General features: G+C 35.1%; 1 pseudogene; it reads left to right on the plus strand.

Moving 5' to 3' along the window:
• Nucleotides 1-1220: 1220 nt before the first annotated feature.
• On the plus strand, nucleotides 1221-2128 carry LOC102751189 (zinc finger CCHC domain-containing protein 17 pseudogene; annotated as a pseudogene).
• The last annotated feature ends 13915 nt before the right edge of the window (nucleotides 2129-16043 follow it).

Raw genomic sequence — 16043 nt, forward strand, 5'->3', positions numbered from 1 at the left:
CTTAGAAACAATATTCTAACATTAGTATTGTATATTGCTCATCACACCACACTTTATCCTGTATGTTAGGATATAATACTTTTTTTTACTTTGTAATTTCCAGACTCAGTGTCATTTTGATAATCATGGTATTTTGTTTATCTAACTGACATTTTTTATTTTAAATATACCACTATGTACATCCACCCAATGTCACTGTGAAAGGCAATTTCCTTGTTTTTATATAATTGTAGGTAGGAAATATGTTTTTAAATATACATATATATATATATATACTTATAATGCATTTACAATTTTACTTCTACTTTGTCCAAAAAAGTGCATGAATCTATATTTGCTCTACAGAGTTCCTCAATATATTCAAATATATGCCATGCCTCTTAAAAGAAATGCATACACCAAAAGTATCCACCTCTGAAAAATCAAGAAAATAGGAGGCAAGCATTAGCTTATTGGACATTCCTTCAGTCCTCCATGCTCCATTTCAGAAAACTCCCACACCTCTCATTCCGTTCTTAGGATATTATAAGAGTCTGGTACTGAGAGCTATTTGTTCTGCCCTCAGAGAGCTACTAGATATGAGATTTCCCTTGGAGTCATTTGAAAAATGAGCCCAGACAGGAGTTAAGAAAGGGGAGAGAGGAAAGTAGACTCCAATAGTGGAGAGAAAAGATGATGCGTCCAGCAGAAAGGAGAAGTAGTTCACTTCTTCTCAGGCAAAACCAGTGAGGGTTTGGGGTGGTCATAAAGGCATCCTAGCATCACACAGGCAGCCAAAGAGCAAGCATATAGTAGTTCCAAGATGGATCCCAGAAGAATAATTCCATTTATCGCATGAGAACTTTAGGGAGCCAAAACATCACAAAAATCTGTACAGGAAGATCCCCCACATCCTTAGGCGTATAACTACTTTTCAGATACAAAATACATATATATCCAAAATTTGGCACCACAGAGAAAGTGGGCTTGCCAATTTCATAAAGAACAGATGAATTGATGTTGTTTTACTTTAGTTAAATGTATTTAATATAACCCTGGCAATAATTCCTGTCTAATGTCTCAGCTATTTCCAGTAGTGCTAAGAAAAATGAAATATGCCAACACAGCCATATTCTATAAAGCTAGTTACTTAGAAAATAGTTGCAAACAACAACAAACTGCAATGAAACAAATGTTATTTAGAAAATTTTCTTCATCTGCCTGTATAACAAACATTTATTGAGTCCTGTCAAATTGCCAAATAAAAGTGCCAATGCTGTGGCCAGGAGACCAAGAGCTGACACAGAGACACTTGAAGTACATTTAACAGAAGAGAAATGGAGGAGCCATAGAACATTAAGGATTAATTCAGGAAGACCCAAGACCATGGAGGACTTGCCTGCTGTCTACACTATTTTCCAACCAGAGGTTGTTATGGTGACAGACTATGAAACTTTTATCAAAATCCCAGGCTGTTGGAAGCAAGGTCTGGCCATTCGAACTCACATGTCATCCTGTTGCATGGATAAGCCCTCTGAGATAGTAGATGTCAGAGAAAAGGTGGGGGAGAAGCTTATTGGCTGACAGATGAAAAATGATAGGATAAAATTATCCCTCTCCATGAAAGTTGTCAACCAGGGGACTGAGAAAGTCTTTGATGCCAACAATGTTATCACTGAGCAAGAAGAGAGGCAGAGGCAGTCCTTCCATGATTACACAGGGCAGATCACCCTCAAGGCTGTCCTGTACATCACCTGCAAGCAGTGTGGCTATAAAGACCACTTTGCAAAAGGTTGTTTTATGCAACCATAAGGAACTAAATATTCCCCAATACCTGACGAGGAAGAGGAGAAATCAGCAGAGTGAGAAGCCTGATCCGATGAGGAATTCTTCTAGAAAAAGAAAGAAGCTCCTTAGATTCCTTCACTCAGTGAGACCTGCCCTCAGTTTGGAAAGTAATGGAGACTGACTCCTGCTGTTGCTGCTGCTGCTGCTGGAAAAGAAGAAAAAGAAATGAAGAAGAAGGGGAAGGAGAAGAAGGAAAAGCCGCAGCAACAGAAGTGATGACAGCACAGGGAGTGAGAGTGAAAAGAGGGCAGGGGTGGTTGAGAGAAGAAGGAACCAGGAGCCTTGCGCCTTGAAGCCCTAGTTCCTGGAAAGACTCAATATTGAGAATATGGTCTCCCACCTCATTGACTTCTCTCCTATGGGAGACGGCTTCTCCTCATGCCACAGGTAGGTTTGGGAGTTAGATGGCAAAAGCATCTGTCTGAATGAGTTGTTGTTAACTTATCATTCCGGGTCTCTTTGCAAGTGACTCTTGCAGCTCATCCACTCATTGACTGAACTTCATTTAGCAGGAGGTCCCATCACCCTCTCCAGCTGCCATTGCCAGAGCCAGATTTCTGTACAGGAATCCAGTCTAGAGCCACAGGTACTGCTGTGCAGGCAAGTCTGGCTGTAGTTGAAGAACAGTGATTGGCCCCTCTCTGTTGGACCAGCCCTGGACTGACTGGTGAGTGATCTCTACGGCATCCGACACTGAGGCAGAGGGAGACATGTGATATGAGGGAGAACATGGTGAGAAGTGGTGCTTGCTTTTTCTGTTCTCCCAACATTATTCTACTGTGCTAGAACTGACAGCCAGAAAACCATTATTTGCAATGACTGAGCTTGTATATGACATTCTGCCAGACCACTGAACCAGATAGCTCAGGCCAAGATCATTGTTTTACTTTGTATTTACTACTGTATAAGTCAATTGGTTCCACTTCAGGTCTCTGCTTAAATTCCTGGCATTACATGGAGGAAAAAATGCCAAATAAAAGGCATAATGCCTGCCCTCAACAAGTTGTTTAATGAAGAAAGGATGATAAATTTAAAAAACAATGCAGTGAGATAAAGCATGAAAGAAGGTGGTATTTGGTGTGAAGGCAGCTGAATGGGGCCTTCATACCAAATACCAAATACTGTTTTAGGTTAGGACCATGGAAGTCATCCTAGTGGAACTTGCCTTGAGCTGGATTTTGGAGATGAAGTAAAAGATAGCTTGATTCCAAATTGGGTGGAAAAAAGCAGGATGAATAACTTGCTAAGATTATGTTTAGTGCACATAACAGAAAGTCAACTAACATAGCTTAAACCTATAGGATTTTTTTCCCATAATAAACCCTCCTTCAGTGGGAACCTTAAGGATGGTACAGTTGCTCAAGGAGTTGATGAAGAATTCAAGTTCTGTTTGGCTTCTTTCTCTGCCAGTCTTAGTGGGTGGGTTTTGTTCTCTTGGGCACAAGATAGCTGTTGTACATCCAGGCATCATGTATACATATTAGTCAGAAAGAAGGGAAGAAAGGTGAAGGTGTCCTTTTTATTATAAGAACAATAGCTTTTCTAGAAGTCTTAGCCAGTAGACTTCAGCTGTTTTATTATGGGGGCCAAAATTTGATCACATGACCACCCCTAAAGGCACAGGAATCTAGGGAGGTAAGTATTTTTAACTTGGCACATTGCCTCCCCAAACAAAAATGAGGTTATGTTAGTAAGAAGGAGAAAATAGATGTTACATAGGAAACTACCACCAGGATTTCTACATTTGAGATGATAAAGTAGTTGTATTTTTCCCCTATTCCACCTACTAAGTAAAACTAAAAACTTTGGACATTATATAAAACATGTGTTTTCTTACCACAGTGAAATCAAACTAGAAATCAATAAAAGAAAGATAGAAAGAAAATATTAAAACACTTGGAAATTCCGGAAAACTAAATCAATATTATTCAATTTCCATTTTGTTTTTAATTTATTTATCAAGGAGAATAGTCTTCACACTAGAAAATTAGAAAAAAAAAATCAACACTAATGAACAAAATCTCAAGATACATGAGAAGGTAGTAAGAATATTTCTAGTAGTTCTTTAACGGTCCCAGAGTATAACTGATAAATGGAGGGATGGATGGATATCCCTTCACATTACCTTGTGCTTGTATTTCTTTTCTGCCCAATTGTTTATAAGCTCTCTGGAAGAACAACTCTAAGGAGAAATCTTGTCTCTTTCTTCTTTATACTAAAAGCCTTAAACACAGTGGTCATTCTAAAATTATAATTGATGTGAATAATTGATTAATTAATTAATTAATTGATCATTTGAATGAATTAGTTTCTAGCCATAGAGAATTCATTTATGAATAAACAATTCAAGTTGATGAACCAATTACCTCTAAAGCACTGCCAAGTTTCATAAATTACTTTTCTCATAGTGAATAACTTCTCTTAAGGGACACACATGTGAAATGAATGAAAAACAAAAATCAAGCAAAAGAAGCCAATAAATGTGCCAAACACAGGCATTTACAATTAAACTTACAGCTTTCTGACAGTAGGATCAGACATACACATACACACACACACACACACACACACACACAAATATGGTCAATCGGACAAATTTTATTATTTAGAAAAAGGATAATACTGTCCTCAGATTTTCTATGAATAAATCAAATGGTAACTGCCAAATGAAAGTGCATATTCAGGATATGATGATGGAAGCATATGGTTAGATCATAGGAAGTGAAAGTTAGTAGGCTCTGCTGGTCAGAGCACATGTGGAACATGGTGATCACTTTTGGCACATCATTTAAAGATATTAATAATAATAATAATTAATAATAATTAATTATTATTATTATTAATAAATTCTAGTGTGTTTTAGGGGAATGTGAGCTAAATGGTAAAAGGTCTTGAACTGTATCATTCAAGCAATGGGTTGAGAGAAATAGTGAGAAGAGAAATCCATGGGAAAGCACATGAATTATCTAAATACTTGAAGGGCATTCATGTAAATGAAGGAGAAAATTCTGGAGGAGTTGAACTCCTAATGATATGGTTGAGAGACACACCATTAGGTTCAATATCAGTAAGAGTTCCGAATGGCTGTAACATCTCAATATCAGGCAAGCTTCCCAGGAGAAGTGACCACCCCATTACAGAAGAGTTAATGAAACCCCAGGTAAGCATAACCAAGGATGTTAAGAGATTTCTAGAGGAGTAGGAGATTGAGTCAGATTACTTCAGAAGGTCATTTCAATATTCACATTCTATACCTCTAAGAGCTTCAGGTATAAATTACTGGTAGATTTTCACTAGTTCTACTGTATGATTTTACTCAATTCTATTTGCCAATGATAACTTATATTTGGCGTAAGTTAAGACTAAAATCTGTAACTTTTTAAATAAAGAAAATTAATTGGGTCACCCAAGATTCAAACCTAAGGCCTGGGTTTCACAAAAACAGGGTTTCAAATAACTCAATCAGAACAGACCTATAACCACTAAGGAAATTGAAGCAGTAATCAAAAATCTCCCATCAAATAATTCAATCAGTAAGGCTTGTATTTAAGTGGGGCCACATTTCTTATCCAAGACTTATTGGCCTCTATGGCTCTAGTACATAATTCTGGCTTATTTTTGTTTAGGAAGGTATAATTCTCATTGATAGTATGTTTTAGACAGAAAAGTATTCAAAGATGTATGGCTGTATCTACAAAAACAGTTCATGTTTAAAAACATAAAAATGATAATGGTATATAAATGTATTAAGGCAGAAGGTGTGTCTCTTCAAATAATTCTTAGAAGAATTTATATGATAAGTTATAAAATAAAAGATAACTCCATTTTTATACAGCTTATGCTCTACAATCAAAAGGGTACTTGTCTTCATTTTTAAAATTAGGTGTTTTGAGGAAAGTAATTATACTTGTAATTATGAATAGTAATATAACCTGGAGTATCAACAACAGCAACAACAACAGCAGCAAAAAACCTGAGTCTGGAACATTCTCAATACCTGGCACCTTACAGGGCAACTATAAATGCTATATAAAAACTGGTAAAATGAATGACAGGAAATCTCACAAGCAAGAATTGTGTGCTGACGTAGCACTGAGTTCCTGTTTTCACTCCATTAAATCTGATTTCTGCATACAACCTCTGGAATAACCAAGTTAAAAGACCAGAGTCTTGGGTAAACATTACAATTTATGTGCAATACACAATGTGTAGGTTTAGGAGTTATCTCTTTTCTTAACATTTTTAAAGAGGGAACTACTCAAGAGAACAATGACTGGGGGCGTCTGGGTGGCTCAGTCAGTTGGGCTTCTGGCTCTTGATTTGGCTCCAGTCATGGTCTTGGAGTTGTGGGATCGGATCCCGGATCAACTCCGCTGGGTGTGAAGCCTGCCTAAGACTCTCTCTCCCCCTTTCCTTTGGCCCCCTTCTCTGCAAGTGCACGCTCTCTCTCTCTCTCTCAAAAAGGAAGAAAGAAAGACGAAAGAAAGAAAGAAGAATAAAGAAAGAAGAAAGAAAGAAAAGAAAGACAGATGATAAAAGAGTTATATTCCTTTATGAAACCCCAGAGATAAACCCTCAAGTTCTCTAAGATTTGTGAGGTATTTGGGGAAATATCTGAGTAAACCCATATTTTCTCTTACATCTTCAAAGAACAAGAAAAAAAAAAATGCCTAATGAGTTCTTTTTGATGTTTAAGCAGAAGATTTAAGAAATACATGAGGGCGCCTGGGTGGCTCAGTCGTTAAGCGACTGCCTTCGGCTCAGGTCATGATCCCGGGGTCCTGGGATCGAGTCCCACATCGGGCTCCCGGCTCAGCGGGGAGCCTGCTTCTCCCTCTGACCCTCTCCTCTCTCATGTTGTTTCTCTCTCGCTTGCTCTCTAATAAATAAATGAATAAAATCTTTAAAAAAAAAAAAGAAATATATGAGAAAAGCAACATGTGTTCATGAAACTGTTTTAAAAGAAAGGATTTCCTGAGAAGAATGTGACTGCAGAATTTCTTCCATTCACTTTCTTGAAAAAATGGCTTCATGCACTGCTGACAAATTGATTAGATAAAGATGGAGTCAAAAGAAATTCCTTATGACTTTTGGTAAAACTCACTAAAATTATTGAACTTAGGGACAAGACTCTTTAAAACTCAAGGCAGTCTTGCTTGATGAGAAACGCCTAGTCTGGAGGGGAAGAAATAGAGTATTATTATCGAGTACCAACTTCCTTGGCGACTTTGGGAAAAGATACTTAATACCCTGACAACAGGGTATTAAGGGCTACTCAGCCACAAGCCATCATAATGATTGCTACTACTGAGTTTGTCCCTGCTGTGTTGGATGCTTTGCTCAGCTTTCTTTTCGAGTCTGGTGAACCCAGGCATATTATTTAACTCCAATCTTCCAATTTCTCACTGAAGCAAAGTTAATGACAGTTGTATAGTTGTGAAGATTTTAGCACTTAGCATACAGAGTGCCTGGTATATAATAACCATTTTATAAACATTTGCTTATTATTATTGCCTCTTGAATCATAGCCTAGAAGTAGGTACTATTTAAAGATGGGTATCACAGTAAAGTAATGGAATAGATTAGAAGCCATAACTTTCAGAAACCGGCTACCAGGTATTGTTTGGCAGACTGTATAGCATTCGGCCCACAGAATGTTTTCATTTTTAGATTTTGAGTTATTTCTCAATGTATAGAAATAGAGTTCACAAACCAATTTCAATTTCCAGCTTTCATTAGAAATGTGAAACATCTGATCGTTTTAGGCATACCAACGCAAAGGGCAGCCACGAGGTTACCCCTGGAGCCATACTTTTTAGCAAAGTTTCTCAAGTTTGTCATGGCTTCCACTTTTACTGTTATCTCCACAAGGAGAACAAAATAAATATAATTCATCATGGTGCTTGCAAATTTGTGGACCAATATTATTATTTTTCTTAGATTTTTGTTCCATAGAGTTTGCAAACTGGTCGTGCCCTCCTTTTGACAGAAGTATACAGACTTACTCCTTCTGTCTGAACTACCGAGTTAAGTGAAATAAAAGTCGTTTTTCAAGTGTGTGCCATTTGCTTGGATGCATATTATGTCACCCTGTTCTGGGACTGTTTCCTTTATAAACACAAAATAATAAATAAAGCATATATATGTACATACATATTTGAACTAATGGGATACTCTGCTTAATGACTCCTAAATAGAAAATGCTAATGAGTCTCAAAATATTATGCCATCCGAATGTCCTTAAGATAAATATTTTAAGTAAATTTGTGTGTGTGTTTATTGAAATATAATAGACATATACCATTGAGTAAATTTAAAGTGTGTAACTTGTTGATTTAATACACATATATTGCAATGTGATTACCACTTAGCTTTAGCTAACACTTGCATCACATCACATAATTTTTATTTCTTTTTCGTGGTGAGAATAGTTAAGACTAGTCTCTTAGCAACTTTCAAGTCTATAATATAGTATTGTTAACTATAATCACAATGCTGTGCATTAGATCCCCAAACTTATACATCTTATAACTGCAACTATATACACCCTGACCAATATCTCCCCAATGCCCCAACTCCCCAGCCCCTGGTAACCACCATTCTACTCTCTGTTTCTGTGATATGAGAGATATCACACTGTGTTCACCTTTCTCTGTCTGACTTATTTTATTTCACATATGCCTTGAAGGTCCATACACATTGTCACAAATGGCAGAAATTTCTTCTTTCTCATGGCTGAAAAATATTCCATCATATATTTACACCCAATCCTCTGTATCCATTCATCCACTGATGAACCCTTAAGTTGTTCCCATATTTGACTATTGATAATAATGCTGTAATAAACATGGGAGTGCATGGGTTGCCTGGGTGGCTCAGTCGGTTAAGTGTCTGCCTTCAGCTCAGGTCATGATCCCAGGGTCCTGGGACCGAGTCCCACATCAGGCTCCTTGCTCAGCAGGAAGCCTGCTTCTCCCTCTCCCTCTGCAGCTTCCCCTGCTTGTGCTCTCTCTCTCTGACAAATAAATAAAAAAATCTTTAAAAAAATCTTAAAAAAAAAAACCATGGAAGTGCAGATATCTTTTTGATATCCTGCTTTCATTCCCTTAGGATATATACTCAGAAATGGGAATGCTGGAACATATAATAGTTCTACTTTAAATTTTTTGAGGAAGCTCCATACTATTTTCCAAAGTGGTTGAACCAATTTACATTCCCACCAACAGTACTCAGGGGTTCCCTTTTCTCCACACCCTCACCAACGCTTGTTACCTCTTGGGTTTTTTTGACAACAGTCTTTTTAACAGATGTGAAATGGGATCTCATTGTGATTTTGATTTGCACTTTCCTCATGATTTGTAATATTGAGCCCCTTTTCATGTACCTGTTGGTCGTTTGGATGTCTTCTTTGGAAAAATGTCTATCTGTTCCTCTGCACATTTTTTACTTGGATTGTTCATTTTGTTTGTTTGTTTTTGGTAATTGAATTGTATGAATTCTTTATATATTTTGGAAATTAACCCCTTATTAGGTATATGGTTCGCAAATACTTTCTCCTATTTCATAAGCCACTTTTTCATTTTGTTGGTTATTTTGCTGGGCAAAACCTTCTTAGTTTGATATAGTTCTCCTTTTTGATTTTTGCTTTTGTATTTTGTGCTTTTGGTGTTATATCAAAAAAATCATTGACAAGTTCAGTGTCAAGGAGCATTTTCACTATGTTTTCTTCTAGGAGTTTTATGGTTTCAGGTCTTATGTTTAATCTCTAATCCATTTTGAATTGATATTTGTGAGTAGTATAAGGGGTTCAATTTCACTTTTCTATATATGATTATTCAGTTTTCCCACCACCATTTATTGAGGAGCCTATCCTCTCCCCATTGACTATTCTTGGCCCAATTGTCAAATAATAGTTGACCATAAATGCAGGATTTATTTTTGCATTCTCGATTCTGTTCTTTTGGTATATGTGCCTATTTTTATGTCAGTATCATGCTGTTATAATTACTATAGCTTGTAGTATAATTTGAGATAAGACAGCGTGATGCCTCCAGCTTTGTTCTTCTATCTCAGGATTACTTGGGTTATTCAGGATCTTTTGTGGCTCCATATGAATTTTAGGATTGTTTTCTCTTTCTGTGAAAAATGCCATTGGAATTTTGATAGAGATTGCATTAAATCTATAGATGGCTTTGGGTAGTATGGACATCTATTAATTTTCCAATACCTGAATACATCATGTTTTTCCACTCATTTGTGTCTTATTCAATTTCTTTCATCAAAGTCTTATAGTTTTTCAGTATATGGAACTTTCCCTGGTTGAATTTATTCCTAAGAATTATATTGTTCTGATGCTATTGTAAATGGGATTTTTAAATTTCTTTTTCAGATATTTTGTTGTCAGTCTATAGAAGCACAACTGATTTCTGTATGTTGGCCTTCTAGCCTGCAACTTTGCTAAATTCATTGATTGACCAATTTTTTAATGGAGTCTTTAGGATTTCTATATATAAAATCATATTATCTGCAAATAAAGACAATATTACTTCTTTCTTTCTGATTTAGATGTCTTTTATTTCTTTTTTCTTGCCTGATTGTTCTAGCAAGGACCAGGACTATGTTAAATAAGATTGGTGAGAGAAGGGGAGCCTGGGTGGCTCAATCAGTTAAGTGTCTGCCTTAGGCTCAGGTCATGATCCCGGGGTCCTGGGATTCAGTTGTGTAGGGCTCCCTGTTCAGTGGGGTCCTGTTTCTCCCTCTCCCTCTGCCCCTCCCCTTGCTTGTGTTCTCTTGCTCACTATCTCTCTCTCGCTCTCAAATAAATAGTAAATAAAATCTTAAAAAAAAAAAAGAGAGAGAGATTGGTGAGAGTAGACACCTTTGTCTTGTTCCTGATCTTAGAGGAAAAGCTTTTAACCTTTCACCATTAAATGTGATGTTAGCTGTGGGTTTGTTGTATATAATATTTATTATACTCAGGTATGTTTCTTCTATAATCAATTTGTTGAGGGTTTTTAGATGTTATATTTTGTCAAATACTTTTTCTGTGTTTATTGAAATGATCATATGATTTTTATCCTTCATTTTATTAATGTGGTGTGTCACATTTATTGATTTGCTTTCGTTGAATCACTCTTGCATTTCAGAGATATATCCCACTTGAACATAGTGTGTGATCATTTTAATGTGCTGCTGAATTAGGTTTGGTAATATTTTATTGAGAATTTTTGTTTTTTGCATTGTATTTATCAAAGATATTGGTCTGTAGTTTTATTTTCCTGCAGTGTCCTTCTGACTTTGTTATCAGGGTAATGCTGGCCTTGTAAAATAAGTTTGGAAGGGTTCCCTCCTCTTCAATTGTTGGGAAGAGTTTGGGAAGGGTTGGTATTGATTCTTCAAATGTATGGCAGCATTCACTAATAAAACCATCTGGTCCTGGGCTTTTCTTTGTTAGAAGATCTTTGATTACAGATTCAATTAGCTTACTAATCTGTTCAGATTTTCTATTTCCTTATTCAGTTTTAGTCAATTTTATGTTTCTAGAAATTTATCCATTTCTAGATTATCCAATTTGTTGGCATGTAATTGTTCATAGTAGTTTCTTATGATCCTTTGTATTTCTGTGTTATTACTTGAAATGTCTCTTCTTTCATTTCTGATTTTATTTGAGAATTCTCTTTTTTCTTAGTCTAGTAAAAAGGTTGTCAATAGACTATAATTTATTTAGTACTGTGCATCTTAAAGAAATAAAGTATTTTTTTGATTGTATAACATTTTCCCTTTGGGCGGCTTATTGGTTAATGTTATTCAACTTATGTTTCTGAAATTTTTCATTAGGGAGTCAGACATGAAACAATGTTCACACATACACATGGATACATATGCAAGAAGAAATGGATCAAAATCACCCAAGATAATGACAGCTCATCATGCAAGCAGAGCACAGTGGGACATACTTGCTAACAGGCACACACCTCACTAAGACAGCATATATGGATCTTTATCAAAGTCTTTAAAAAATACTATAAACAAACCCCAGAGATTTATTATTCTACGCAATTATATCTATCTTGACACTCCTTTTAGCATAGAAAATTTCTACAAATGAAAAAAAATTAAAAAGATAATAGGCAGTAGAGTATTAGGTAAGTTTTTCAAATTGCTATTTGTTCTTTAAAAATATCTTTTTCAAGCTGAATTAATTATTTTTCATACACACCTTTAGTCATTGTATAGAAAAGAACTATCAGAAGAATTTAACACAGTAATTAAAAATAATTGCTTCTCCAACCCAATAAAAGTTTACACCAAGTAAAACAAAATTATTTTCCTTGCATTGATACCTCACACAATTTTTATAGACTTTTCTGTAAGTTTTTCTAAAGTGGGAGTAGGGGCAGAGTTCTTAATAAAATGACAGAGTTCTTAATAAAATGACCAAAAAATCAGAGTAAAGTAAGTTATATCCATATGTGAAACATATTGCTAAGATTAGAAGAATAATATGTCTTTACTCATGTTTTGTGCTCTTTGTATTCCATTAATATTCTATTTGTTTGGGAAAAAATAATCGGGCCCTGAAAGATGCCACATAAGTGATTATTTGATTTAGAAAAGAGTAACAGCTCCTGAAAGAATATTACTATTGCTTATTTTATAATCAGAGGTAAATTTATAGTATAATCTCTCATATCCACACTTCAACTAGAAATTTGAAACTGATTTCAAAGAATATCATTTACCGTGAATGAACAGGATCTGCTCTGTTTCTAGATTAATAATGTTTCTGGAATGTAGATAATTGTATTGCCAAATACTTTTCACTTCTACCACTTAATATAGCCCTGCCATGTCCCAAATTTTTGCTCTTGGTTTCTCTATCTTTTACAGAGTAAGAAATTAGATACATAATAAATGTTTGCCTATTAGTAATATAAGGCACTGAAACATTTTTTTTTACCTGCTGAAATATCACAACTAGGAGCCATTACTTCTTAAATATGACCAGCTAGACTACCATGATGTTAATCCTGTTAAATGCCACACTTTTATTCCATATCCAATAGTATGGGCAAACTGGTCATCATAAAGTTTTAGGACCCAGTGTATCTGTGTCAAGCCTCAAGTATTCCAGCAAATGATTTTTCCAACAGTACTTTGATATTACTTCCTTTTTTAATGGACAAGCATGAAAAGCTCTTTTAGGACAATTTCATTATCTGAATACTTTCATTATTCGGATTGCCAGATAAGTTTTGTTATGATCTTTCACATGAGTATTCTATTCAATATTCCCCTCCAGTCTTGCTTTCATGTCCCTGCAAAGCACCTTCAAAATCCTTCACCATGATTACTTCCTCCCTTCTCTTATTTCTAGCTTAATCAGTTCCAGGCTAACTCCTCCCTAACTGCTTCTTGCCTAGTCTTCTCTTTTACCCCATGAATACCATTCAACTTTCTTTTCAAACTCTTTCCACTTCTTTCCTTTATTTGAAACCTGAAAACACAGTGTTTCTCACAAATGGACTGGTACACAACTTTCTTTACTCCCGGAGTGTTGTTGCCATCATCTTTCAATTACTTCTCCTTTTGAAATTCATATAAACTAAATAACCCATTTTCTTTTATTCTAATTCATTCTCCAAGCTCCAAGACACTCTGCTAAATTCTTCAGTGATTTATACATGTGGCAAATGTTGTGTTCTTGCTGGTGGTGGTAGTGATAGTGATGGGGAGTGTGTTGTGGAGATGGTTTTTAAATTTTGCTCTTGTTTTACTCACAACTATATTCCTGAGAAACTTCTTAAAAGTCCTGCCTTCACAATTTTTGTTACCTTCACCAATGACTTTTATTTTTACTACATTCAACACTTCAACCTCACTATTATACCCCTTCAATAATCCAAACCTGTTATACCTTTAGGACTTTGAACTTAGACCAATCCTTTACTCCTCATTATCCTCCTCTCTTCCTTCCTGGTGTGATATTCAAAACATTGAAAGATGTCTCTACCACCTCTAGAACCCCTTACACTTTTTATCTTTTGCCATTCCTACATGACAGGTTCTAGCTCAGGATACAACACAGTGTTGTTGTTGTGTTTTTTTTTTTTTTTCTTTTACTTCCACTATTAGATTGTCCATCATTTCTCGGGGAACAAAGAAACTTCTGAAGACACCATACTTACCCATACTGGGTCTTTAACTACTATTGTGCAGAGTTGTATTAGTATCTTGACTCCTTTACTGTTTCACTCAGCTGTCATTAAGACTCACAGTTTAAAATATGTCATTAGACTTCAAAGGTTAATTTCCAAAAATAAACACATAAATTGAATTTAACTTACATTTCTCAATTACTTAATTTCATTTTTGAGTAGAATTACTTTCAAAATTATTTTTCTAGAATTATCACTTAGTGAGGCTTTATATCCAAGACATTTTTATTTTAATTACCATGCTTTCTTTCTACATGATAAATGAGAAGATTACAGAAGAAAGGTAATATTTTCATAAAACATCTTAGAAAATATACTCTTACAAATACCAAATGTCATTGTCCTAAGGATTCATATCTCAAATCTAACCATTTAAAGTCCATAAAATTAAGTTTCTCATATTTTCATGTCTTAATATTTATTTATGGTTTCTAAGTAGAAACGTATCTTAATTTCAAAGAGAAATATTAGTCTGTGAAATTGTTAAGACATAGCAAAGTGAAAATACACATTTAATATTAGAATAGGTTGTTCTCTGAAGTTTAATAGAGGATTGTAGCTGGACTTCTTTTCCAGTTATTTGTGGGAAACTACACAGTGTTCCTTTAGAAAACAATGTATTTAAAATGCCTTTTTACAATTAAAGTACAAATGCAACTTATGTGGAAGAGTCCTTTGTATCTCAAAAGCAAACAAAACTGTTTGCTTCAGCTTGCACTGGATACCAGTGCACAGACAATACGTGTATCTAGAGCACAAGAAAATAGGAATAATATATATTTGATATATATAAATATTAATTATATATTCAAAATTTAGCATATATAAGTGTATATTCCATATTAAGTATATAATATGCTGAATATGTAATAATATATAGTTTAATATTTCAAAAGTGGAAAAAATACACCTCTATTGTCCTTTCTTACAGTTACGTTAGTATGCTGCATTGAAGGTATGTGTATATGTAGATGGTGAGAAGGGAAATGAGACAAACATCTTCTGTGCCAACTTTCAGGAAACTGCTGACCTTATTTTCAACCATTTTCTGTAAGTTGCACAAACAGTAAGTAGTAAAGTGGCATTGTCATTCGTATTACAGATTTTCTTTCAGTTTATTTTCTGAAACTATAGTTTCAGATGTACACAAGTCTAGAAAATCTATATATAATACTTAATGTTTTCAGGAGCCGTTGAACACCATGTAAGTACAAGTAGAGTTATAATCATCTAGGACCAGCAGACAATTTTCTCAAGAATCTGTAAAGAAGACTTCTATTTTTGACAAATAAAAGAAGTGAAGATGATAGTGATTTATTATCTGATCTCATAATGTTTATAGAACTCTTAGGTAAAAACAATCCAATCCCAATAATGTTTTTGAAAGGCAACTAGACAATGTTTGTTTTTCTTTAATTATAAGTTTGGATTTTTGATACAGGAGTGATAATTTCTGGTTCATGCCTATGTTTCCCTTAAAAATCAAAGTATCTCTTTTCCCAAAGATTATAACAATTTACATAATGATCATGTATTGCAGAACTGACCTGCCCCTGAGCCAAGGAACACAAACTGTTTAAAAGATTAAAATGTATTACTTAGATGCATTTAGTAAAAAGGAAAAAAAAAAAGACTTTCTCATACTACTTGGCACTTGCTAAAAAGTTCAATGGGATTGTTGGCAGCAGGGAACTCTAATAAATGTTGAACATCTGAGAAGGCAAACAGTGAGTATAGCTTTTCTCATGTAATCTTTGCAACTACCCTGTAAAATGGTTATTATGGTCCTTACTTTGAGGAAACCGTGGTTCAGTAATAACAAATTGCTCCACACGGTAAGTTGAACAAACAGTAAGTAGTAAAGCAGTATCGTAATTCATATTTCTGTATCTCCAAAATCTGTATTTGTTCACCAACACTACTGGTTCCCCGGTCTCCATATTTCTACCACTCAAGTTAAGAGAGACAGAGAGATAGGCAACAATAGAAAATTGCCAA

The sequence above is a fragment of the Leptonychotes weddellii genome, chromosome 8, assembly GCF_054177405.1.
Source record: "Leptonychotes weddellii isolate Sample4059 chromosome 8, ASM5417740v2, whole genome shotgun sequence".
NCBI classification, from domain to species: Eukaryota; Metazoa; Chordata; class Mammalia; order Carnivora; family Phocidae; genus Leptonychotes; species Leptonychotes weddellii.